The following is a 24,110-nucleotide window of genomic DNA, read 5'->3' as shown; positions in this document are numbered from 1 at the left end:
TGCATACATTCTGCATGCATGCTGATATAACATTGTATTAGTTTCCAATGTGCAATGTAATGAATTGATATATATTGACTGCTACATATGTTCGTATAAACTGGGAAAGGATCATCAGAGCAAATCCAGTTAATATTCATCACCATACATGGTTACAATGTTTTTCTCTCATGCTGAAAATTGTTGAGATTCAATCTTCTAGCTTTTACAACTATGCAATATTGTATTATCAACTATAGTCACCGTGCTATATACTATATCCCCATGACTTATATATTTTAAAATTGCAAATTTGTGTTTGTTGGCCTCCTTCAACCCATTCTGCTCACCCCTATTCTCTGCCTCAGGCAACCACCCATCTATTCTCTATATACATGAGCTCAGGGTTTTTAGGGTTTTGTTTTTGTTTTGCTTTCTTTTCTTTTATTCCACATATAAGTGAGCTCATATGCTATTCATCTTTTTCTATATAACTTATTTCACTTATCATAATGCTCCCAAGTTCCATTCATGTTGTTGCAAAGGGCAAGATTTTATTCTTTTTTATGGATGAATAATATTCTACTGTGTGTATGTGTACCACATTTTCTTTATCTGTTCATTCATTGATGAACATTTAGGTTGTTTCCATGTCTTGACTATCATAAATAATGTGATAATGAGCATAGGGGAGCATATATAAATTCAAAGTTGTGGGTTTTTTCCTTTGGACAAATACCCAGAAATAGAGTTGCTGGGTCATAATATTATATATAGATATATAGATATAGATATATGTGTGTGTGTACACACCCATATATATACACACACATATATATATATAAATATTCTCTTTTTAATTTTTTGAGGAATCTCCATACTTTTTTTCATAGTGGCTGCACCAGTTTATATTCTCACTATAGTGCACAAGGGTTCTCTTTCCTCCACATCCTCACCAACTCTTGTTATTTCTTGTCTTTGAGAATAACACTTCTAACAAGTGTGAGGTGATATATCTCTGTGGTTTTGATTTGCATTTCCCTGATGATTCATGAATTTTTTAAAACATTTCACTTGGAGTGCCTGAGTGGCTCTGTGGGTTAAGCCTCTGTCTTCCAATCATTCATGATCTCAAGGTCCTGAGATGGAGCCATGCGTTGGGTTCTCTGCTGAGCAAGGAGCCTGCTTCCTCCTCTCTCTCTGCCTGCCTCTCTGCCTACTCTTAATGTCAAATAAATAAATAAATAAATAATTTTACTTATTTGTTAGAGAAAGAGAGCATGAGTGTGGGGAGGGGCAGAAGGAGAAGGAGAAGCAGACTCCCCACTGATCAGGGGACCCCCCCTCATTTGGGGCTCAATTCCAGGACCCCAGGATAATGACCTGAGCCAAAGGCAGACGCTTAACCAACTGAGCCACTCAGGTGCCCCTGATGAATGAATTTTTTATTTTTCTTTGGATAGAATGGTTTGGAACCTCCCAGACCAGTGTATGCCCTTCATTCATTGTAAACTCAGGAAGAACATTAACTTCCTGAGATCCATTTGTAAAAAGGGGAAAATAATATCTACACAAGATCAAAATATTAAAAAAAAAGAACAGATTGTTAAGGAATGAAGTATAAAATTAGTTCATATCCCTCATATACGTAAGAAAAGGTGAATCCATAAGCATAAGTAAAAAGGCAGCAACACTAAATCCAGACATCTTGGTGAGTAGTTTTTTGGCACATATATAATTTGAGATGTTTTCTAGACAAATTATTGCTGTTTAGAGGAAAGCTAAAGGTAAAGTTGGGACAAATAAAGTAGCTCTGTGTCAGATTAACTTGATACACAAAGGCTTAGGGATGTGTGACTTATCAAACCCTTAAACAAAGTGAACTTTGAAACAACACTCAAATCATATTTCATATGCCAAGTTCAGACTTGCACATCAGCCAAGGACAGTTTCAAGCTTTCACTCAGGAAAGCTGCCTGATTCTAGTGGTTCCATTCTGCAGTGCCATATTTTTGTATGTGCAGCAATCTTATTCAGGCCAATATTTCTATATTTTTCACATGTTTCACTCAAGATTCTATAATAATTAGTAGAAAAAAATGTATTTGACAAAATATGTTTATTGGTTTGTTTTTTTGTTTTTGTTTTTTGTTTGTTTGTTTTTTACAAAAACTCATTCAGACTTGCTTAGAAAATGGTACAAAATGATATTTGCACCATTTCCAAGGGTACACATATCCCATAGCACCCAAGATCAGAAAGTTAGCTCTGGTCTCAGTGAGGACTGAAACCAAGGAACTTGTCAAGACCTCATTCATCTATCCATTCATTCATTCACTGAACACTGTGACAAGCACTGAGAAATTGCAGTGAGCAAGTCAGACAAGGTCCCTGTCCTCATGAAGCTTTCATTCTACTGAGTAAGCAAATAATGTGAAGAACCAAAATTTGAGTTGTTGTGATTCAGGATATGAAAGAAATACAGAGTGAGGAGATAAAAAGTAACAGGGGAATGACCTTGCAGCATGAAGGATCAGAGAAGTCATTTCTGAGTGGAAGAGATTAGAGCTGAGTTGGGAAGGATGGGAAAAGAGTGAGTGAGACTGTGCAAAGAGACTGGGAAGAGAGTGAGTGAGACTGTGCAAAGAGACTGGGAAAAGGATATTCCAGGAGAGAAAATGAAAATGCAAATGACTGGAAGAAGGTGTGAGCTTGGCTTGTTCCAAGCACAGAAAGACCAGAGAGTAAGGGGAAGGTGTGAGACAAGTGTAGGGAGGTCGGCAAGACCCATGTCTTGGAGGGATGTATGAACCAGAGTGAGAACTGTGGGTTTTGGTATAGCACAGTGGGAAGCCACAGAGATGTTTTAAGTAGGAGAGTGGCCCGGCTTTTCAACAGATAAAGATAACTTTTGCTGTAGTGTGGGAATGTACCTTAGCAGAACATAGGTGGAGGTAGAGCAGCCAATGAAGAGGCTTTAGTAACAGTCTAGTGAGAGATGATGGTAGCAGGTCAGTGGGGATTGCAAAAAGTGATCAATTTGTGCTAAAAAGAAAAAAAAATTGGAGGAAAAATCAATAGGACTTGGCACTGGATTGAATAGAAGTGGTTAGGGGAAAAGGGAGACTTGAGGACAACTCCAAGGTTTAGGCTGAGCCAGCTGCGTGATGACTCATGATTGATGTCATTTTGTGCAAAAGGAGGGAGGGGGAGGGGCAGCTGGGAGGCAGAAGAACTAAGAGCACCAATGTGGGTCAATGACAACCAGGTGAACATGCAGGTAAGAAGTCTGGGTAATGGGAGAGGACTAGTCTGGAAAAAAATTTGGGAATCTTTAGAATACAGATGCTGTTTTTTTGTTGTTGTTTTTTTTTTAAAATGGATAAGATCACCCAGAGGAAGAATTTAGGGAAGAAAGAAAAGATGTCTCAGAGGTGAGCGCTGAGGAAGTCCAGTATCTGTCGGAGAGAGGGGATGAGGTCAGCAAAGAAGAATGAAAAGAGAGTAGTCAACGAGCCAGGAGGAAAGTTGGCAGTGGGTTTGGTAGCGGAGACAACTGTGAAAGGTTAAGGGAGAGGAGGATGGAGATGTTGTCTTGGCTATAGTTAAATGAAGGTCATCGCAATCTTCCCCTAAGAGTTTTTTCTCTCTCTCCCTCCCCACGGTCTCCATTTCTAATTTGTGTGTGTGTGTCTGCTTAATTCTTATAAACACTTCGTGTTTGCTATGTGATCTGACATTATTTTAAGCATTCCTGTGTGTCATAAACTCATTCAGTCCTCAAGATAGCCCTTACTTAAAATGATGAAGTCTATTAGGGCAGCTGTGGAGACCCACACAGCAGCCTTGCAAGAGTGTGGCAGACACAAGGGCTCCCTGAAGCCCTGGGTTTTGTTCCTTTAATGGAAAAGCACTTTGAAGTGAATCAAAATGTGATTTTTCCGTGGAAGAATGATACAACCCCTAAACTGAAAAGATATGAAAAACCAAGGCTTGCAACTGACTTCTTTACATGCAAAATCTGTGTTTTGTTTTCACTTTAGGGCAAGAAGCTAATGGGGAGACTTCGTCAGGTCCTAATGCACTACTGTAGTCACCTCCCGCTTCCGGACATGGGGGACAGCATCTCCCACCAGCGAAGGATGCCAGTGCTCCTGGGAGTCAGTCAGTTGGTCCAGATATGGTCTTGGTGCAGAGCTTTCTCTACTAGACAACAGCAAGTCATTCCAGGCTGCGTCTCACCTCCTGTCTTCCTCTGGACCCTTTTGCACGTCAAACCCCTCCTGATGCCATTTCTAGAAATGACAGGCAGAGATTACATACAAGTAGGCAGAGAGGCAGGCAGAGAGAGAGGAGGAAGCTGGCTCCCTGCTGAGCAGAGAGCCCAATGCGGGGCTCAATCCCAGGACCCTGGGATCATGACCTGAGTCGAAGGCAGAAGCTTTAACCCATTGAACCACCCAGCCACCCCATGTGCTGAAGTCTTATTTCCCAAGGTGATGGTACCAGAAGGTGAGACCTTTGGGAGATGATCAGGTTATGAGTATTTATGAGATTAGAGTCCTTATAAGAAGAGACATGAGAGCTTGTTCCCTCTCTCTGTTCTCCACTATGTGGGGATTCAATGAGAAGATGGCCATCTGCACACCAGGAAGGGACCCTCACCAGAGAGTGATCTTTTGGCACCTTGGTCTGGGACTAGGATGCCTCTGGAACTGTAAGAAATAAATTTTTGTTCTTTAAGCTACCCAGCCTTTGGTAATTTGTTATAGCAGCCTGAACAGACTAAGACATAAACTAAATGGGTTTTGGTTGTTTTATTTGTTTTGTTTTGGTTGGGGTTTTTTTGTTTTTTGTTTTGTTTTGTTTTGTTTTGTAGTCTGTTTTGTTCATGGCCATAATTCCATTACCCCAAAATAGTTTCTGGTAAGCAGTAGGCATTCAATAAATATTCGTTAAATATATATACATGACTTTTTGAGAATGGCTAACCTGGGGATTAGGGTGGGAGATGATTTTACAAACCAGCATATAATAATTTTATTATAAAAAATTTTTAAAGAACAGATTAAAGATGGTAGGCATGTACCCCAGTTCTTAAGGAATAACATCACAGAAAACAATGGCTCTGTTTTGAGAGCCTTCACTGGCTGGATGATTGGACTGACCTTCTCAGCAGCCTTGGGCAGTGGAGGAAACACTATAATGACGATCACTTTTTGTGAAATTCCATCTAGGTGGCATATCTGGCAGAAGTGCCTGTCACTTCAGCTCTGCCTGGTGCGGACAGATTGGAGATAATCCCTTCCAATGACAGTTTCAGGTGCCTATTATGTGAAGCTTAGCAACAAAGGAAAGGTCGCCAAAACAACTGGCATTTTGTTTGTTCATATTTCTATGATCACATCTACTGGGATGAAAAATCCAGTATGGTTTTCTGTATGGTGCCAGGTATCCTATTGGATTTATGTATTTTCTGGACTGATAAATATTTTGGCAATGCATAGACACAAATGATAATAAATGTTTGCTCCAAGAAACTGAGAAGTTGGGTTTATTTTCACACCTTTTGCATTTAAATACGTGCTAGAAGATGAACCAGGAGATACAGTTCTGCCACTTAACAAACTTTATGACCTTAGGAAAGGTGTTGTCTAAAATCCCTGCTTAGCCTGAAGGAAAGTCTTAAATCCTAGCTTAGTCCTCTTTACGTCTGTAAGGCTGTTGTGACAGTGGCTAAGTAACAAGAAAAGTCTTTGAAACATTAAAAAAAGCTATAAAATATATTACCAAGAACTTTCAGCTTGATTAAAAATGAAAACCAACATGTGTTACTCTTTTTGTGTTCTAATAATAATATCCTAACCTAGATGATAAGCTCTACAAAGAAGAAGGTCAGTACTTCCCTGGCTTGCCATTGGCATTCCCAAACCCAAGCAGTGTCTGGCATATACCGGTTAGATCAGTCATGGGTCAACAAGAAAAGCAGAACCACAAGAGTGATATAAAATAAAGGAACTCATTGTCTTCATCTGATGTGGAGCCTGAAGCTGTGATTGGTAAGCTAGAATGGTAGCTAAAAAAACATCTAGATGTAAAAGAAGGGAAAACCTAATAAACCACAGGCCACATCTGTCTCTCACCATCTCCAGTCTCAATGACACAGGTGACCCACAGAAGCTAATGCCATTGACCAAGTGCTGCCCATACCCAGGGAATAGAGAAGCTCAAGCCAACAGGCCAGCAAGAGCTTGGAGAATCTACAGGCCCAGGTGCTGCCCACCTGGCCACCAAAGTCAGGCAGCAGGTTGGTGACAATGTTCATGGTCTGCTGCCATGACTGCCACCCTACCCCCAAATTTCAGAACCTCAAACAATGGCTGTATTTCTTTCCTGTATTCCAAATGTCATGCAAATCTCTTCTGTGGACGACTCTAAGACAGAAACATACATGGAAGAGAATTCCGGAAAGCACAGATCTAGTTTTAGTGATGCTGACATGGTACAAAACTACCACATAGGCACTTCGAAAGTTCTGCTTAAATATATGAATATATCTATTTTTTAAAAAAGATTTATTTATTCATTTGAGAAAGAGAGAGAGCAGGAGGGGCAGAGGGAGAGAGAGAGAATCTCAAGCAGACTCCATGCTGAGTGTGGAGCCAGATGCAGGGCTTGATCTCACAACCCTGAGATCATGACCTGAGCCAAAATCCAGGGCAGAATATTTGACCAATGGGCCATCCAGGCGTCCCTATATGAGTATATTTCAACATACAAACATAGACATCTTAAAGTAGAAAATAAATATATACGAGATAATCCTATGGATATTTGGAGTAGAAGCTTGACACTACATTACAGTTGTTACCAACCCTAGAGGGTCTTCACCTGAGACTTGTTTCTTCTTGTTCTGCCTTGTTGGCATCTTCTGGACTGGAGAGAAGAGCCACTGAAGAGGAACTGGTATGTGCAGCAGCTGGCAAAGGTGGTCAGATGAAAGAGTGGAGACATTGGAAGATTTGGTAAGTTTCAAAATATTCTAACACTTGAAGCATAAAGAACCCATGGAGTCATGTTTCCACTGACCATTTCAGCAGGAAGTCAGGAGATATAGACCTACAGGTAAAGACTCTGGTATATAGACCTCTACCATGTCTCAAGCCTTACAGTCTCCCTCATGCTATTCTTTCCTTTTTTTTTTTTTTTTCCTATTTTTCTGCAGTGATTAGCAGTCAATTCCTCAAAATGAAAAACAACTCAGTTGGCTTTATTTGCAGTACAAGAAGAAAAAAAAGTTGGGAGCGATGGATCAACCAGTTAATCAACCTTTCATTCAATCTAATACTTCTTATTATTCCCTATCATCCCATCTTTATTTTTAGATTTACACCCAATTTTGGGAAATCACCACTGAGCAGGGAGCATGATGCAGAGCTCGATCCCAGGACCCTGGGATCATGACCTGAGCCAAAGGCAGATACTTAATGACTGAGCCACCCAGGTGCCCTGATTTTAGGAAATATCTTATTCCTTTATGGCTTGCCATGAGTTTTTATTCCATGATGTATAGTCAATCCAGAAATGCAGTTAGTAGGAAATATAAAATAAAAATACATCCCTAGCCCATCAAAGCAAGGCACTATCATTAAGTCAAATTCTGTTCTTACTCTAAACATTGACATTTTGACCACAATGAATCGATTTTCATTTTAAAAATACCTTGCTTTTAACTTACTGTGTATATGAAAATGGTATCAGACTGAAAGCTAAGTATCCAATATATTACACAAATATTATTCAGCCCCCACTGTGTGTGCACAGCATGTGCTAGATGTCATCATGTTATTTCACCCTCATCATGGCCCTATGAGGTAACTACTTTTATTTCCATTTTTTAGATGAGAAAACCTGATAAACTGCCAATGAATTGCCCAAGAATACATAATTTAGCAAGTAGGCAAGTCATGATTTATACCTATCTCTGTCTGATCCTAAAACACGTATTTCTTCCACGAAAACACATTGCTTCAGTGGGGAGGGGGGGAATATATATATATTTTTTTATTTATATATATTATATATATATATTTATTTATACATATATATAATATATTTATTTATATTTATAAATATATATATTTATATATTATATATATATGTATAAATAAACCTTATATATGTATAAATAAACCTTCATTGGTGAAAAACTTTTATATATTTTATATATATATACATATATATGTATATATGTATAAATAAACATATATATGTATAAATAAACCTTATATATGTATAAATAAACCTTCATTGGTGAAAAGCTATTTCTCTAATGTCTTCAGAGAAAATAGACTTCTCTCCCTGTGTGTGTGAGCTGCTTGTGGAAAAAGATGAAAGAAAGACACCAAGGAGCCTTCGGAAGACCTGGTGTAAATCTGTAAAAATGACATTTTCCTCCTTTGTAATCTCCATTTTGTGTCTGCAGCATGACAGCCTGGGCAACGGGGCTTTGACATTATTCCGCGTTTAGCTTTGTCCCTGACAGCAACCAGGCTTGCAGTAATCCCTTGGAAACACGCAGCCCGTGGAGTCTAACTCACCAGCTAAACTGTTCCCAGGAGGAGCCCAGGCCCCACCCTCCCGGGGCTCTCCAGATGCTCTTTACCTTCCTCCACGCAGCCTTCTACTCTCTAGCTTCTCCACAGCTTCAGAAGTGTTACAAGGCTTATCTTAAACAAAAACAAATTACTAAGAAAGAAGGCATTTGATTTTGAAATCCTATTTAGAAATCGGAATTGCACTTTTTGATGGCAAGCCGGTCTTCATCATGAGCCGAATGCTGTATAATATTCAGGGAAGCCGTATGCCTGGGAATGAGGAATCAGCAGGTGTTCCTAAGAAATAGTGAGCTGCTGCTCAGGAAGACAGTTCTCACAGCCCAAGGAGTCGGCGAGTGAAAGAGTTCACCTTGTCACGCTGCGGCCCGCAGCAGCATAAGCTGTCCCCGGCTTGTAAACGGGTTGGACTCCGACACACTAAGTCAGACTCTAATGGATTTTCCACTAAAAACCGTTATCAGGGTTGGTCTTTGACTGAAACCAGGCCACAGACTTGATCTGAAGTCTACCATAGCTAAGAACATTCAACAGTTTCTTTAACAAAAGTCGTTCAGGGGACGCCTGGATGGCTCAGTCCGTTAAGCAGCTGCCTTCGGCCCAGGTCACGATCCTGGGGTCCTGGGATAGAGTCCCGCATCAGGCTCCCTGCTCACCCTCTCCCTCTGCCTCTCTTCCCACTGGTGTTCTTGCTCACTCTGCTCTCTCTCAGATAGAGAAATAAATAAATAAATAATCTTTAAAAAGAAAAAAAAAAAAGTTGTTCAGAGTTTCAGCCAAGACTCAAAACCGTATCTCCATCTCATGGCCACAGCCCAGGCAGGGCCAGCCGCCCTCCGATGCGCTCTCACCACCCAGCAAAACTGAGGCAGGGATCCCTGCATTAAAACACCAGAGGGCTCAGAGATGAAGAACTCTCAAGGGCTGGGTAAGAAAACTGGGCTAACGTGTCCACAAAGCAACAGAATGGAAGACGAGGCAAGACAGAGGGTGAGGGTCTTACTCTACACCTGCAGGGGCCGGGTCCCTTCTCTCCTGGTTTCTGATGTAACCAGCTTTAGGATAGCAGCAAAGAAACAGTGGGGTGAGACAGGAGTAACCACAAGGCAAAGTTCGGGGGCCCAGGGAGCACGAAGGCAGCCATCTTTCATGTCAGCGTCCAGAAAGGGTCACCTCAGGTGTTTATTAAGAATGCACCAGCAGGTCCAATTCATCAGCTCCGGAGACAAGCAGCCCAGGTGGTTTTGAAGCAGCCCACGCTCTGAAACACAGCTATTCTAAAAGTAGAAAAGGAAAGAAAGAAACCAGCCTTTACAAAATGCCTGCCTCCAGGATTTTGAAAAAACACAACATGAGAGACGTAAAAAAAGAAAGAAAGAAAGAAAGAAAGAAAGAAAGAAAACAAAAATGATAGCTTTACTTGTGTCTCCTACTTCCTCTTCAAGACGGGTTCAGTGAGGAAGACTTTTTTCTCGTCCAGATGGGGAGGGGGGTTGATTTTTCTCAATCCCAGGTAGTTTCCCCACCATACTGCGGCCAACTGGTGAACCCCAGTGCGGGGTTACCCTGTTCCTCAAACTCTAACGTGTCTGCAGGTCACCTGGAGATCCTGTAGAAATGCTGATGATTCCACGGACCTGGGGAGGGGGTGCTGAGATCTACCATTTCGAATATGCTCCCAAGGAGCTCGTGTTCCTCCCAGTGCCACACTTTGGGCCACAGGGAGTCAGAGGACATGAAGGAGGATCAGAAATGTGCTCTGTGGATTCGTATGAGCATGAGATGGCTTTGGGCCTTTTCTGGGCCTCATAGATTTTTAAAGCAATCCATCTTGGGGGTACTCTCATGGTTGTTCAGGAGATGTGTATCACTGGGGTTCTCTGACTTCAGTTACTCTGACCCAGCTTACACATCTGTCTTCTGACTGCCATCTGCTTTTCCTTCACCAACCCTGGGAATCTCAGATATACTTCTGTCTTCTTGCCACTAGGGTCCGTTTTGGCCTTTGGGATGCCTCCACTGGCCAAGACTAAAAGCTGTGTTTGTGTGTATGTGTGTGTGTGTGTGTGTCTGTCTGTCTTTCTGTGTGACTGTTTGCCTGTCACACTCTTGCTCCCAGCCTCAGCTCTTCTCTCAGGATCTACGATCCATGGGAAGAAAACCTTTGCAGAACCTGTGCGTTGAAAACCTTGGGAGTGCAGGCTATGTCCCAAAGCAATAGAAACTCCTGTCATTGTGTCACCAAAGCAGTTAGTCAGCTCATCTCTCATCCTCTAGGTCTGCCTGGTGAGAGACAGACATTGGCCAACTGAACTCCCAGCTGCAGAGGTCACACACTGAGCTTTCTGCACCTTCCACCTCAAGTCTCTCTCTGGTCTTGAAATTGAGGAGCTATTATTAATCCCGACACCCAGGTGTCCCTTTAGGAGGGTCACAAACAGAGCCCAGAAACGTTGCTTTCTCCAAAGATATCTGCCTCACTCAGTCATTATGTTATTTGGTAACATAAATGATAATACTATATATTTGTTAAAAGCAAGAGGATAATCAATGCAGCGTTAAAGATAGTGATTATCTCTGAAGGGTCACAAATTGAGCTCCCATGGTTTTGCAAGTATTCTAGTTCTCACAAGGCAGGTTCATATTATCATGCAAAATGCTGCTTTGGCATATTGATTGTTTTGACTTAAAGACACTTGCAAAATAGCAGAGGTAAAAAGGTCATTCTGACATTCCTTCTTCTTCCTGAAGCTGGGAGATGAAATGCCCATGTGAAATGCGCCCTCAATAAGCCAAGAGCAAAGAAACATTCTTATCACCAGGAACAATGAGTAGAAGCCAAGAGAACTTGCTCCAAACCAACTAGAGTAACTCTGACCTTCCTTTAATGTCCTCATAAATCTCAGTTAATTTTCCACAGTTGTCACTCTCTGTTCAACCTAGTAGGTAAGTCCATAGGTCACTTCTTCGGAGCTTCGCTTTCCTGGGTCTCCATGTACGTGTGAAATGTTATTAAATAAAATGTGTATGCTTCTCTCCTGTTAACCTATGTCATTCCCAACCAGAAACCCTAAGAGTGGAGAGGAGAAGTTTTATTTCCCATACACACTGTGACTTGTATTTCTTTTTATCTGTGAATTATCACACGATAAAAAGGAATTTTAAATATGTAAGTTATTAATTGCTATATAACAAACAAATGGAACACCTACAGCTCAAACAATAATTTATTCTTGCTCCCAATTTTGTGAGCTCATGAGAGAGTTCCTCTGTTCCATGTGGTGGAGGCCGGAGTCACTCATGAATCTACACTTAGTGGGGGTGCGGGTGCGGGGGCTGGGATGGATGGTCCAAGAAGGCCTCACTCTTGGATCTAGGCTTGTGGAAGCAGTGCTGGCCTGGGGTGGTTTGCCTTTCTTTCACAGGCTTTCTCTTTCTATATGGTTTTGGATCATCAATGGCCTTCTCCCATCGCCTTATTCTAAAGCAGGAGAGCCCAGAGTCCCTTACAACATGGCAGCCGGGTTCCAAAATAGCAAAGGCAAAAGATGCCCGGCTGTGAAGGGCTCGCAGAGTATCACTTCTGCCATTAAGCCCATTAGGGGAAGCCTGCCACCTAGCCAGTCAAGTTCAGGGGAAGGGAATTGGAATCCACCTCCTAAAGGAAAGAGTGGCATATGCCTACGTAAAGGGAAGGATGTGTTGTCTGCTCTCTTTGAAGAGTATCAACTACGTGAAGCTGTGGAATATTTTTCCCATAAAAGAAAGGACTGTGGTCTGGGTTATAAAAACCCATCTACTGTGGCACCTGGGTGGCTCAGTCAGTAAGCATCATAACCCAGAATCCTGGGATCAAGTCCCGCAACAGTCTCTCCACACAGTGGGGAGACTGCTTCTCCCTCTGCCCCTCCCCCTTGCTCATGTTCTCTCTCTCTCTCTCTCTCTGTCACTCTCTCTCTCTCAAAATAAAATATTTTTTAATAAAAAGTGATTATAGACTTGACTCTGAACTTAAGAGAATTTGACTAGGGGTGCCTGGGTAGTACAGTCAGTGAAGTGTCCTACTCTTGGTTTCAGCCCAGGTAGGATCCCAGGGTCATGAGATCGAGCCCCACACTGGACTCCACGTTCAGCATGGAGTCTGCCTAAGATTCTTTCTCCCTCTCCCTCTGACCCTCCCACCCCAAAAATAAATAAATAAATAAATCTTTTTTTAGAAAAGAGAATTTGACTAATTCCACCTGTTCAAATTGTCATCACTCATACATAAATCTCTAAGGTAAAAGCTTTCACATGTCAACATCAACAAAGGAAGATTACAAAAAAAAAAAAAAAAAAAAAAAAAAAAAAAAAAAAAAAACAAAGGAAGATTACCTGGAAAATGAAAGAAAGGGTCTTTATTCAGTGAGAAAGGAGCATGCATAAGACCAGGTTGTGGAGACATCAAATTATGGGTATAGAGCAACCTAAACACCCTCCAAACCTAAATTTTGAAAGGAGGAACGCCTGACTTCAAAACTATTTGCAAAAAGGAAAATCAAACAATAGTTACTTCTAACTGATGTCAGCTTAGGCAGTGAGTAAAAATTCGTCATTCATTTGCCCCAAATGAGCTTCTTCATTTCTTTTCCCTGTCTCTGTCAACAGAATCACTTTTCCTCCATTAGTGAAGATCAAACTCTCTAAATGTGGTGTTAGCTTTTCCTTTGTTCCTCCAATCAGTTCATCCTTCAATGAACTGCTTACATGCACCCTACTCTTCAGCTACACCCAGACTTTTATAGCATTAAAACAAATGGACTACCATCTTCTTCCATATCTCATTTCATGCCCACTCTCAACTCAGTACACTTGAACAGTGTCATTCTGAAAATGCTTCTTCATCTGTCCATGCTCCCATTCGAAAATTTTTTTGACTCTTCCCTCTCTTTGCGACCCCTGATTGGCCTGGGAAGATGGTTCTGTGCTCAGGGCTCCAGAGCAGAGAGGGGACCTCTTGCAACAGAATCCTGGCTCCTGAGAGTTCTTCAGAAAGAGAGAGAGAGAGAACGAGTTTCTCCATTTAGGTGTCATATAATAACTTACTCTCTATGGAAATGTTATACAAGCAACTGTTTATTCTCTTATTCCTAGGCTTACCTCATGCCAAGGAAGGGTGTGGGCTAAAAAGAAGGCTCAAGATCCAAAACAGCATAGCAATTTTTCTGACAGGTCCGAAAAACAAGTAAGATATATTCTGGTAGATTTCGCCAACCACCCCAAGTGTCTAAAACAGGAAAGAAAACAAAACAGAACAAAAAAAGGAGAGACTGTGGGTATGTGTTGTTCATTCATGTTTTGTGGGTTGTCTTACTGTTTGTTTTGTTGGCTATTTTTATTAATAATAAGCAAAACAGAAAAACAGAGTGAGTCACAAATAGAGGATGCGTATTTGGGTCTCTGGCTAAGGATCCGGAGATGACAAAGAAAGTAAGGAGCAAAGATAGGTGGCTGTCTTGAGCTCACTCCCTGACTCACACAAGGGCATCGACTGTATGTGCATCTCCCGCACTTCCGCCAGGGGGCGTGTGGCCTGCACAAGCAGGTCAGGTAGGTGGGATTATCCTCACAAGCAGCCAGGAGTGGAAGAGGTGGAAAGAACACCGGCTTTGGGACCAGACAGTGCTAGGTTTGACTCTTGGTTCCAACACCTCCTAGCCATATGAGCTTCAGTCTCCTATTCTGTGAAAAGGACAAAATAAAACCTCTCTTAAGATACGATGTAGGTGAAAAGACTGGTTCACAGTAGACTTTGAATCAACTGTAGCTATTATTTTTGTTAACACTGGGCCAAGGTCACCACTGTTTAACACATGACCATGTATCCCAGAGACAGCAGCACAGTGACACAGACGTGTGCCACCAAATCCTCCCTACAGCTCAAGGAACCGTCAGAACTCACTAGCTGTGGGATGGTAGGCAGAAGTATTCCACCTGTCTGGCTGTGTTCCTCCTACACATGGGGATTGGGCCATCGGACTCCTAAGAATTCAGAGAAATTGTTATTTTACAGTTTGGGTCAGGTTACTTCCTTCCATATGGTAAGCGCTCAATAAATGGAAAATGCTGTTATTACTATTCTCTTTTTACAAGTCCAAAAGTGAGGAGAAAAGATTGACATTGTTATTTTCAAGGTGCTGAATTTCCAAGCATCTTACTTCCCAAATGGTATCACCTCTTACCACCACCTATGAGCACAGATGAATTTAGACCCTGCCTTTGAATTATCTTTTCAGATCTTTTTTTTTTTTTTCCTTTCTCTGCTTTGTTTGCCTTGCAAAGGAGGCATTAATGTTTTTACAAAGAGTCCTACTGGATTATCTATTTTACAGGCGTAAGTGAGAGCTAATTGTGAAGACTTTTGATCAGGAGATCACACACAAGATAAGCTCAAATAAGGTTCCTCATTACCATCTTCTCCTAAGATGACCATGGTTAAGCTTCCAATCATGTGTAAGTGACTAAAAATAACCTAGTACATATTTTGGTCATTAGCCCCTTTTTCTCTAGTGTAGCTCCCTCAAATTCCAGGAGATGTAGACTTTTTAAGATGCCTCTTCTAAAAGACTTCAGAGTCATTTCACCTTCAGGACCACTGGGATCTCCATAGGATCAAGCCAGATCATGTAGCAGAAATAGTTCTTGGAGATGAGGCACATTTCCTGTAAATATGTAATTACTGGGTGACTGATAAGGAATACTTATCTCTGTCCACACCACGGGAGGAAAATGAGAACAGGAAATGATGGTGGGTAAAGTGTTTAGGTTTGGTTTCTCATTTTAAGCTTTCATTTGGAGGGCAGATTAAATTAAGGCCACACAAATGTGACTTCAGCTGAGGCTAGTGGGGAGGCACACTGCAGGCCCATCAACCTTTTGAAAAAATATCACTGAGCTATGGGTCAACACTGAAGGAGACCCACCTCTGCATCAGGCCCTATAACAGAGTTGATTAAAATGGACCCTTGTATTTTTTTCCCCTGATGCTGAACTTCTAGAGTAGTGACTGGTGCTTTTCTCCACTCTTAAGCCTCGTACATTCTTCTTGGTCAAGCTCCCCTTCTCTTGGTTCTCTGTGGTAGAGAATCACGAGTTTCTGTTTTGCAGCAATTCATCAGATAACTATTCTCTTCCCTTGGTTGACTGGTTGACTTCATGTAAACACAGCCAATCTAGGCCAAGATAACCCATTTTCCCTAAAATAGTCTTTTTTTTTTTTTTTTTTTTTTGTAAACTCTAGGCTCAGTGTGGGCCTTGAACTCACAACCCCTGGATCCACAGTCCCATTCTCTAGGAGAAGTCAGCCAGGCACCCCAGTAGTTCAATTTTCTTATCCCAAATGAAGGACCTATGATCCTTGCCTGAACCTCTAGCAGACACAAGGCCTGGTGAATAAATGTGCTTCGTATGCATTTGGTTGATTACATGTAGACTTCTCATTTTATGATTTGCAGAAGAACTGCTTCACCTTTGTAGAAACAGATTGGGGGACGTACTTGAAATACACTCCTTTGCAAGAGCCCTCAGGGTCAGACCACAAGGCTGAGGTCTGTAGGCCAAAGAGAAGAGTGCCCCTGGGTATCCAGCCTGACTACGGGGAGGGAGGGTGGGCTCCCAGAGGCGGCTCCTTAGCAGGCTAGCAGCAGGCACATTGCTTCATCTCCCTGAATGCCTCCTTCCTAATCCGCACATTAGGAACAATAACCCCCAAGGGGCCTGGGTGGCCTAAGCATCTGCCTTAGGCTCAGGTCAGGATCCCAGGATCCTGGCATCAGCCCCGCACCAGGCACCCTGCTCAGAGGGAAGCTTGCTTCTCCTTCTCCCATTCCCCCTACTTGTGTTCCCTCTCTCCCTGTGTCCTTATCAAATAATAAGTAAAAACTAAAAAAAAAAAAAAAAAAAAAAGGTACATACAATAACCCCCACCTCGTGAGCTTCCTTTGAAGATTAAGTAATATCCTGAAGGTAAAAAGCATGGTCCCTCCGCCGTATAATAAATGCTCACTTCTTTTTTTCTTCTCCCCTAGCAAAAATTTAACTTCGCCATGAGGCTCACCCAAAAATGAAAAGGTCTCCCAAAGTTGCTGGCTACTTCAAGGATTATAGATTTTCTTAGTTGACTACTAGAGAAGCATCGGGTACATTCCAAACTCCAAAGGAAATTAGATGCTGTTCCCCTGCCACCCACTCGCCCCACCAGGGCCCCCAAGCACATTAAAATCACATTAGGGCGATGATTTAAGCTGAAAATTGGGCTTGCAGAGAAAGCACCAGGCCCCGCTCTTCCGAGGCTTAGCTCTACCTATAGGCACAGTCGCAGCACCGCTCGGGCTCGCTGACGTCACAGCTTCCCGAGGCTTCTGTTCCCCCTTCCCCCTCCCCCGCAGGCAGCCGCGGGAAGGAACGCTAGGGGCGGGGAGCGGGGCGCCCCTGGAGCATTGGAAAAGCCTGCTGGGGCCCCCCAGTGGTCATCGGGCGTCATAGTTTTCTCCGGGAAGAGTCCACCAAGACAAAAAGAGCTCTGGGCCTCAGAGCAAATACCTGGGGTCCAATTCTGTTTGTTTTCCTTCCCCAGTAGCCAGGGTTTTTTCTCAGAAGTTAGTGGGATAAGAAAGCAAGCACTTAAAAACCGAAACAAGCCTCAGGTTTAGTTTAGACAGTGGAGTCCTATGTGACATGGACGTCAAAAAGAAGACTTCTGGTTGGGAGCGAGATCTGAAAGGTGCCTCGCAATCCTCAACAAGAAAGTAGTAGGCAGAGCAAGCTGATAAAGGACCGGAGAAAGGACTATAGCATCCTCGTTGAGCCCTGCTTTTCAGGAGGAGAGCCATCACCGGGACTGCAAGCAGGGGCCCTCTCCTTAGATCCATGCCCGCAGACACAGAAGAAGGGAGAGAACACGAAGTCAAGGGTGTCCTGCTTGTAAACAGACTTCTACAGCTCCTATATTCCTGCTTCCTGGGTCTTTATCCCTCTAACCCTGGTGAAAATAAACAATAAAGTTGCATAAGACTAAGAATAAATAATAAAAGGGTTCAGCCTCGGTGCCAGGGGTGTCTGGAGAATAGAGATGGACCCAACAGGAATTTATTTACACAAAGTACCAAGACACACCCGGGTAGGAACTTTTCCTTTGAAGGAAAGACTGGGGGATACAAGTTCGTTTGAAGGAGGGCTGGTGCGGGTGATTTGGAACACAGTATAGTTTTTGTCACTCAAATTAATCTCCTGCTCAGCCCTCCAAGCCTTCCCTTGCTCTTTGCAATGATGAGCCCAAGGCTCACGCCTCCTTCACCAGTTCCAAGATATCAAGTCCCCAGGCATGGCATCTTCTCCAAGAAGAAGCACTGTTTCAGTAGTGCCCAGAGACAGCATCCGGGGCTTAGCCATGAAGGACCCCATCTTCAGAAAGTTGTCACCTTAGTGTCTCTGGCTATCCCTGCTTACTGCCCTACCTCTAGTGGCCACTAGAGGTAGAGCTATCCCTTTAGGGCATCAGAGGTGATGGGAAGCATGACCCCAGACATGGGCAGAAGAGGAAATGGCAGTCAACATAGGGAGCTAAAGAACCATTTACTTTGTTCATTTGTTCCTTCAAGCATGCTTGCTGTGGCAAATGGAATGGTGGCTCCCCAAAACAGATGTCCATATTCTACCCCCCTCAACCCGGGGACATGACCTTACTTGAAAGAAGGACTTTTCCATTGTAATGAAGTTAAGGAACTTGACATGAGACCATCCTGGATTATCTAGGAGGACCCTAAATCCAGTGACAAATATCCACAGAGGAAAGACACAGGGAGGTAGGGGAGAAGGCCCTGTGAACACTGAGGCAGAGACTGGAGTTACTTAGCCACAAGTCAAGGAGTGCCTGGAGCCACCAGAAGCTAGAAGAGGTCAAGAAAGACCTCTCTTCACAAACCCTTTGGAGCAACATGACCTCCCATGCTCAACCTACGGAGTCACCTAGGCACCCCCAGCATATGGTAATTTTTTTAAGACAATTCCAAGAAAGTAATACATTTGCAAAAAATTAAAAAATAAAATGTTTCTGAGCACATTCACTAGGCCAAACACCATGCCTGTCTTGGGGATAGAACAGTAAAAAAAAAAAAAAAAAAAAAACAAAGACTCTCATGGAGCTTTTCTTACAAGGAGGAAAGAGATAACCAAACTGGTGAACAAACAAACAAGAAGCTTCCTGAGAATGAAAAGTCCCACAAATAAATACTTTAAATCTGGGGATTGGGTAAAGAGTGATTGAAGAATGCTACCCCAGACAAGGTAATCCCGAAAGGCCTCTTCTAGAAGGTAACATTTTAGCCAATACTATTCAGAAATGCTCAGAAAAAAATTGGGAGGAATGGAAGCAGAGCTAGAGTTTTTCCAAAGACAGTCAAAATAGAGCCAGAAAAAAGAAAAAAAAAAATTGGTAACTATTACCGTGCTCCCTTTAAGAGCCCCCAGATGGTTTTTTAAACTGTGTTCCTTGGAGCCCTAAGGTGTCCTGCTCCAGCCCCTCTGAGAGCCACAACTGGGGGGAGACCTGGAGGAGATTCAGACCAGCCTCTGTATCCTCGATGTCTCTGCCAATCAGAAAAGCAGCAGGCCCGCCAACTTTATGTACATTCGGCTTCCAAGTAAGCTTTTCCTGAAGAAAGTATTCCTCGGCTTAGAGAAAATGTGAAAACCACTGCCTCGGGTTGGCACAGCCTAAGAAACATGAAATTATGCTATGTAGTATGTGTTTTATCCAGGGCTCTCTGCCATTCCAAGTACAGCTAATAGTTCACCAGGATCTGCATAGACTGAGGGAAGGGCATGGAACTTTCCTCTTTCCTCCTGGGTCCTGTCTTCTCTTTGATTGACATCCACTCCTCCAGAATCTCTGCTTTCTCCTCAGGAGAGGAGGCTTCGCTTAACTAAAACGTACTTTACTTAACTAAAGGGCCTCCTTGGATTATGTGGGATATTTTTTAACCTCATCATATGATAGTTCGGTTTTCACATTTTGCCTAAATATTTTCTCAGGATCCCACCTGCAGGGAATGCTTCACAGCAGGGCTAAATGAAGCCAAGGACCAAACAGAACTTGAGGGTGGCAGCAGTCTCCTCCCCTCTGTAGGCATACACAAAGAACTAAGCCCCAGTAGGGTATGCTAAAGTCGAAAAAGTCTATGGATTTGACCAGGCCAATTACAAACTTCTCAGACCCCAGGTTTACCTATTAGAATTAGGTCCTCTGTGAATCACAGAAAAACACTGTGTTTCAGTGGCTTAAACAAGAGAGGACAGTTTTATTTCTCTCTGCAAGAAGTGTAGGTGGTCAGGTCAAGTCCAGTCCAGTCCAGGTCAAGTCCAGTCCAGGTCAAGTCCACAGGTCAAGTCTTGACACTGTGAGGGACTTGGGTCCCTTCCTTCTTGTTGCTCTGCCACCCAGGGGACTTCTATCCCAAGGTTACTTCATGTTTCAAAATGACTGCCCTCTCCAAACTTTTACCAACAGGAAGGACAGACAAAAGTTGGGAAAGGACATGTCTTTCCATTTTAAAGACACTTCCTGGAAGTTGCCATCAGTATATCTGCTTAAATTTCACTGGACAAGTTAGCCGCAAAAGAGTTGAGAAATGTAGTCTTTTGTTCCAAGTAGTCATTGGCAAGCTTAAAAGTAGGGTTTTATTACTGCCTTCTACCTATCTGTGTAGTGCCCCCCTTGCTCTGTGCTCAGTGCTTACTCCCACACCCTGAACTCTGTTGTACCGTCCCGCTCCCAGAGCCTCCCAACAGAAAGTCTTTGCATGTGCTCTTCTTCTCTGGGTCACTGTGCTCCAGCCCCACAGTCCACCCTCCGTATCTAATTAATTCCTGTTTATCCTCCAGAACTCAGTCAACACTCCCTATCCCAAACAGGGTCAAAGGTACCACTACCTGATCTCGGTAGAGCATATGTTTCTCATCTGTAGCATTTACCACACTTACATTCTGACATTTCCTTGTGTGGTTATTTGATTCCTGATTATCTCCTCCTTTAAACAGTAAGCCAGCTGGTCTGTGGTTCCCAGCTGTGTCCCTAGTATCCCCTGTACTTCTTGCTTAGTATCTGTATTTACAGGATGCCCAATAAATATAAGTTATACTATTTAAATTCTGTGCTTCATAAACATGGTACAAATTTCCCTGAAAAAAATCTATTTATGATAAATACAACATATATGACTCACTATAAACTTCTCTTTCCATTTCATCTGCCAAATAATAAAATATAATTTTTTTCCTTCTACATAATGTGGAAAGTGTGAAGGTTTTTTTGGCGGGGAGCAGTTCTTGTATTGATGAAGTTAGGGATGGAAGAGTAGGAAAAGAGCGTTTGTTTTCTTTCTGTTTTTAGGTTTTCCCAATATCTCTAGAATCTGGGTATTTTTTCTTCCCAAATTTATGTGTAGCTATACTTACATTTTTGTATCGATCTATCCTAGAATATATTTCTTAAATACACTCTAACCAGAGTAGCAGCCTTGCTTTAATGTTTGAGCCAATCTGACTAATTTTAGTAATGTAGACAACAGTTTCGGTCCTATAACTCAAGCAGTCCCCTATCAGCAGCTTTATTGGAAAATACCCTGATGTGTAATTCACCAGCACTCCCTGTTTTGGAGAGGTGATGGAACTGGAGCTTGTTCAGGGGATCAGAATTATACAACTCCCCAACACTAATCTTTCACTGGAGCTGAATCACATCTTCTTTATCCTCTTTGTGTAGAAACAGCCATGAATAATAAAATAACTATGGGAGAGAGAAAAAAGAATCAAGAGCCAACTACAGGGGCGCCTGGGTGGCTCAGTGGGTTAAAGCCTCTGCCTTCGGCTCAGGTCATGATCTCAGGGTCCTGGGATTGAGCCCCACATCGGGCTCTCTGCTCAGCAGGGAGCCCGCTTCCTCCTCTCTCTCTGCCTGCCTCTCTGCCTACTTGTGATCTGCCTGTCAAATAAATAAATAAAATCTTTTAAAAAAAAAAAAAAAAGAGCCAACTACACCTGCAGTGTTTTCCAACTGTGGCCTTCTGCATGATTCTATTGTTATATTACTTTGAATCATACGTTGTTCTTTTTTTTATTACTTATTTTTTTTTTTTATTTTTGAGAGAGTATGTGAGCATGAGAGAAAGTAGGGTGGGCAGGGTGAAGGGGCAGAGGGAAAGAGAATCTTAAGCAGGCTCCATGACCAGCATGGAGCCTGATATGGGGCTTTATCTCAAGACCCTGAGATCATGACCTGAGCCAAAATCAAGAGTCCATCATTTAACCGACTGAGCCACCCAGGCGCCCTGAATCACATGTTGTTCTTAACAATGATAAAATGATAATAGCAGCTAATATTTATTAAGGACTTACTGCATGCCAAGTAGAGCCACTAGCATAAAGCATTAAAGAACAGTTGGTTAATCTAATATTATAAAACCAAATACCCTAGAGCACCTTATATTTGAAATTCACTGTGTCTGGCAGTACACGTACATATAAATAGTACACAAAACCCCCTACCTACCCCCGTGAATTGGTTGACACAACTCCTAAGACTCTAGCTTGACCCCTTTTCCTTCTGCATCCAAATCCTGGATATGTTTCCATGGATATTCTTGTTTCTCACTTAGGTTTCAAAGTCATAAAGAGTTTAATTACATTCACACAGAAGCCAAGTAATAAAATTGAGACCTAAAGAAATGACCAAGGCAGACATTTTTATACTTTTTAGACAAGGAAACATAAATCTCTGAGGAACTGACAGAACAAAGAAAATTCGTGTTTGAGAGCTTTAATGAGCTTCAATGAGTAAGGGGTTCCAAACAGAATCTGGGCAGGAAGCTGGAGTAGCAAATTAGTAAAAGTAACAGGATTTGTTCAGATAGGCTTCTTTAGCCCTGAATTCTCTATCTCTGACTAAATGGATGTCCCTCCACCTCGCAGGGCAGGGAGGGGATGTTTTCCGTGGGAGATTTATTTCCTGATTTCCGGAGACAAAACCAGGAGTAGTCCAAGCGTTCTTGCATTGGCTGTTTCTTAAGTAAGAATTCAAAATAATTAATTAATTCAAAATTAATTCAAAATTAATTCAAAATAGTAACTATGCCAAAGTGGCACCTTTGGGGACTGCCCTCCCTGTGCCCCCACACTACCTCTTTAGGCTCTTAGAGATCTATTTCTTTGGTGTGTTTCCCCTACCAAAGGTAGTTTAGGTAAGACTAATACATGGATAAACAACCCACAGCCTGCGGGTTTCTGCAGCCCACCTGGTTTGGTGACACTGTCCCTAATGTAACTTCAGGAGCCACACATATATTATATGTTAACATATTTATATAATATAAGGATACTAATATCGACAAATGATATCCCCACCCATATATAAAGATTTATAAAATCTCCGTGTTTTTCCTTGCTTTCAGGCCTCGATGCATTCTGTTGCCTCTGTCTGAAACCCACCACCTCCTCCTCCTGGCAAATTCTGAATCATCCACCAAATCTCAACTTTCACGTCTTTCTAATTCCAAACATCCAATGGATGCTCTTATTGTGCAGCATTCATCATGCTATTAACACACAGGAGCTATGTGTCTTTATTGCTCAATGGACTATATGCTTCAAAACAGTGAGGATCATGTCTTCCCTTTGCTTATTTCATTTCTTGCATAAAATGCAGGTAAAATCAATATCTGTTGAAGATGTATGTAAACATACTATTTGTCACAGCTCTGGTAGTGACCAAGGACATATGTCTCCAACACTGCTTCATGGCCCGCTGTAAGTTGCCCAGTTCTTGAATATAAACTGCACCAAACTCTTTCGCTTTCATTGCAAAAGCAATAGCTATTCAATCACGTGAATATCTGCAGACCCATCCAACTACCTCCATCCCAAAATAAATGAACACTTCAGGATTCCTTGCCATCAAACGTATCTCCAGGAAGTCTCCAGTTAGAAAGACTGATAAAATTATGGGAGACTATATAATGTGAGAACTTATCTGAATATTTGCATACTCTGACGATATTTTTTAAATGCCCAACACTTGCAATGGTTCCCTAATATTTGTAGAATAAAAATCCTTGTATCTGAGGCAGGCATTTAAAAAGACCACAGCTTTGCTCCTACCTACCTTCCCAGAGCTTTCTTCCCATCTCATCATGCAGTCTATATTCTAGGCAAATGGATTTGTTTTTCTCCATATAAGCCCAAGATGTACAATTTTTTCCATTATAATAATAATAACAGACCCTCAGAGAGACTCTGAGGTGCCAGGCCTTTAGGTGCTTTGCATATGTTAACTTACTTAATCCTTACAACAACACTATTTCCTAGGTATTATTATGATCCTCATTTTAAAGATGAAGAGATTGGGGCACGTTGCTTAAGGTCAGATCTTTAGTACACAGCAAAGCTTGGATATGAGGTGACTAACTCGGTGTCTCTCGCCATCCA

Source organism: Mustela putorius, unplaced genomic scaffold (assembly GCF_011764305.1).
Source record: "Mustela putorius furo isolate JIRA1106 unplaced genomic scaffold, ASM1176430v1.1 tig00003871_pilon_pilon_pilon, whole genome shotgun sequence".
NCBI lineage: Eukaryota > Metazoa > Chordata > Mammalia > Carnivora > Mustelidae > Mustela > Mustela putorius.
The sequence above is the reverse complement of the archived record's forward strand: the minus strand, read 5'-3'. Positions refer to the sequence as shown.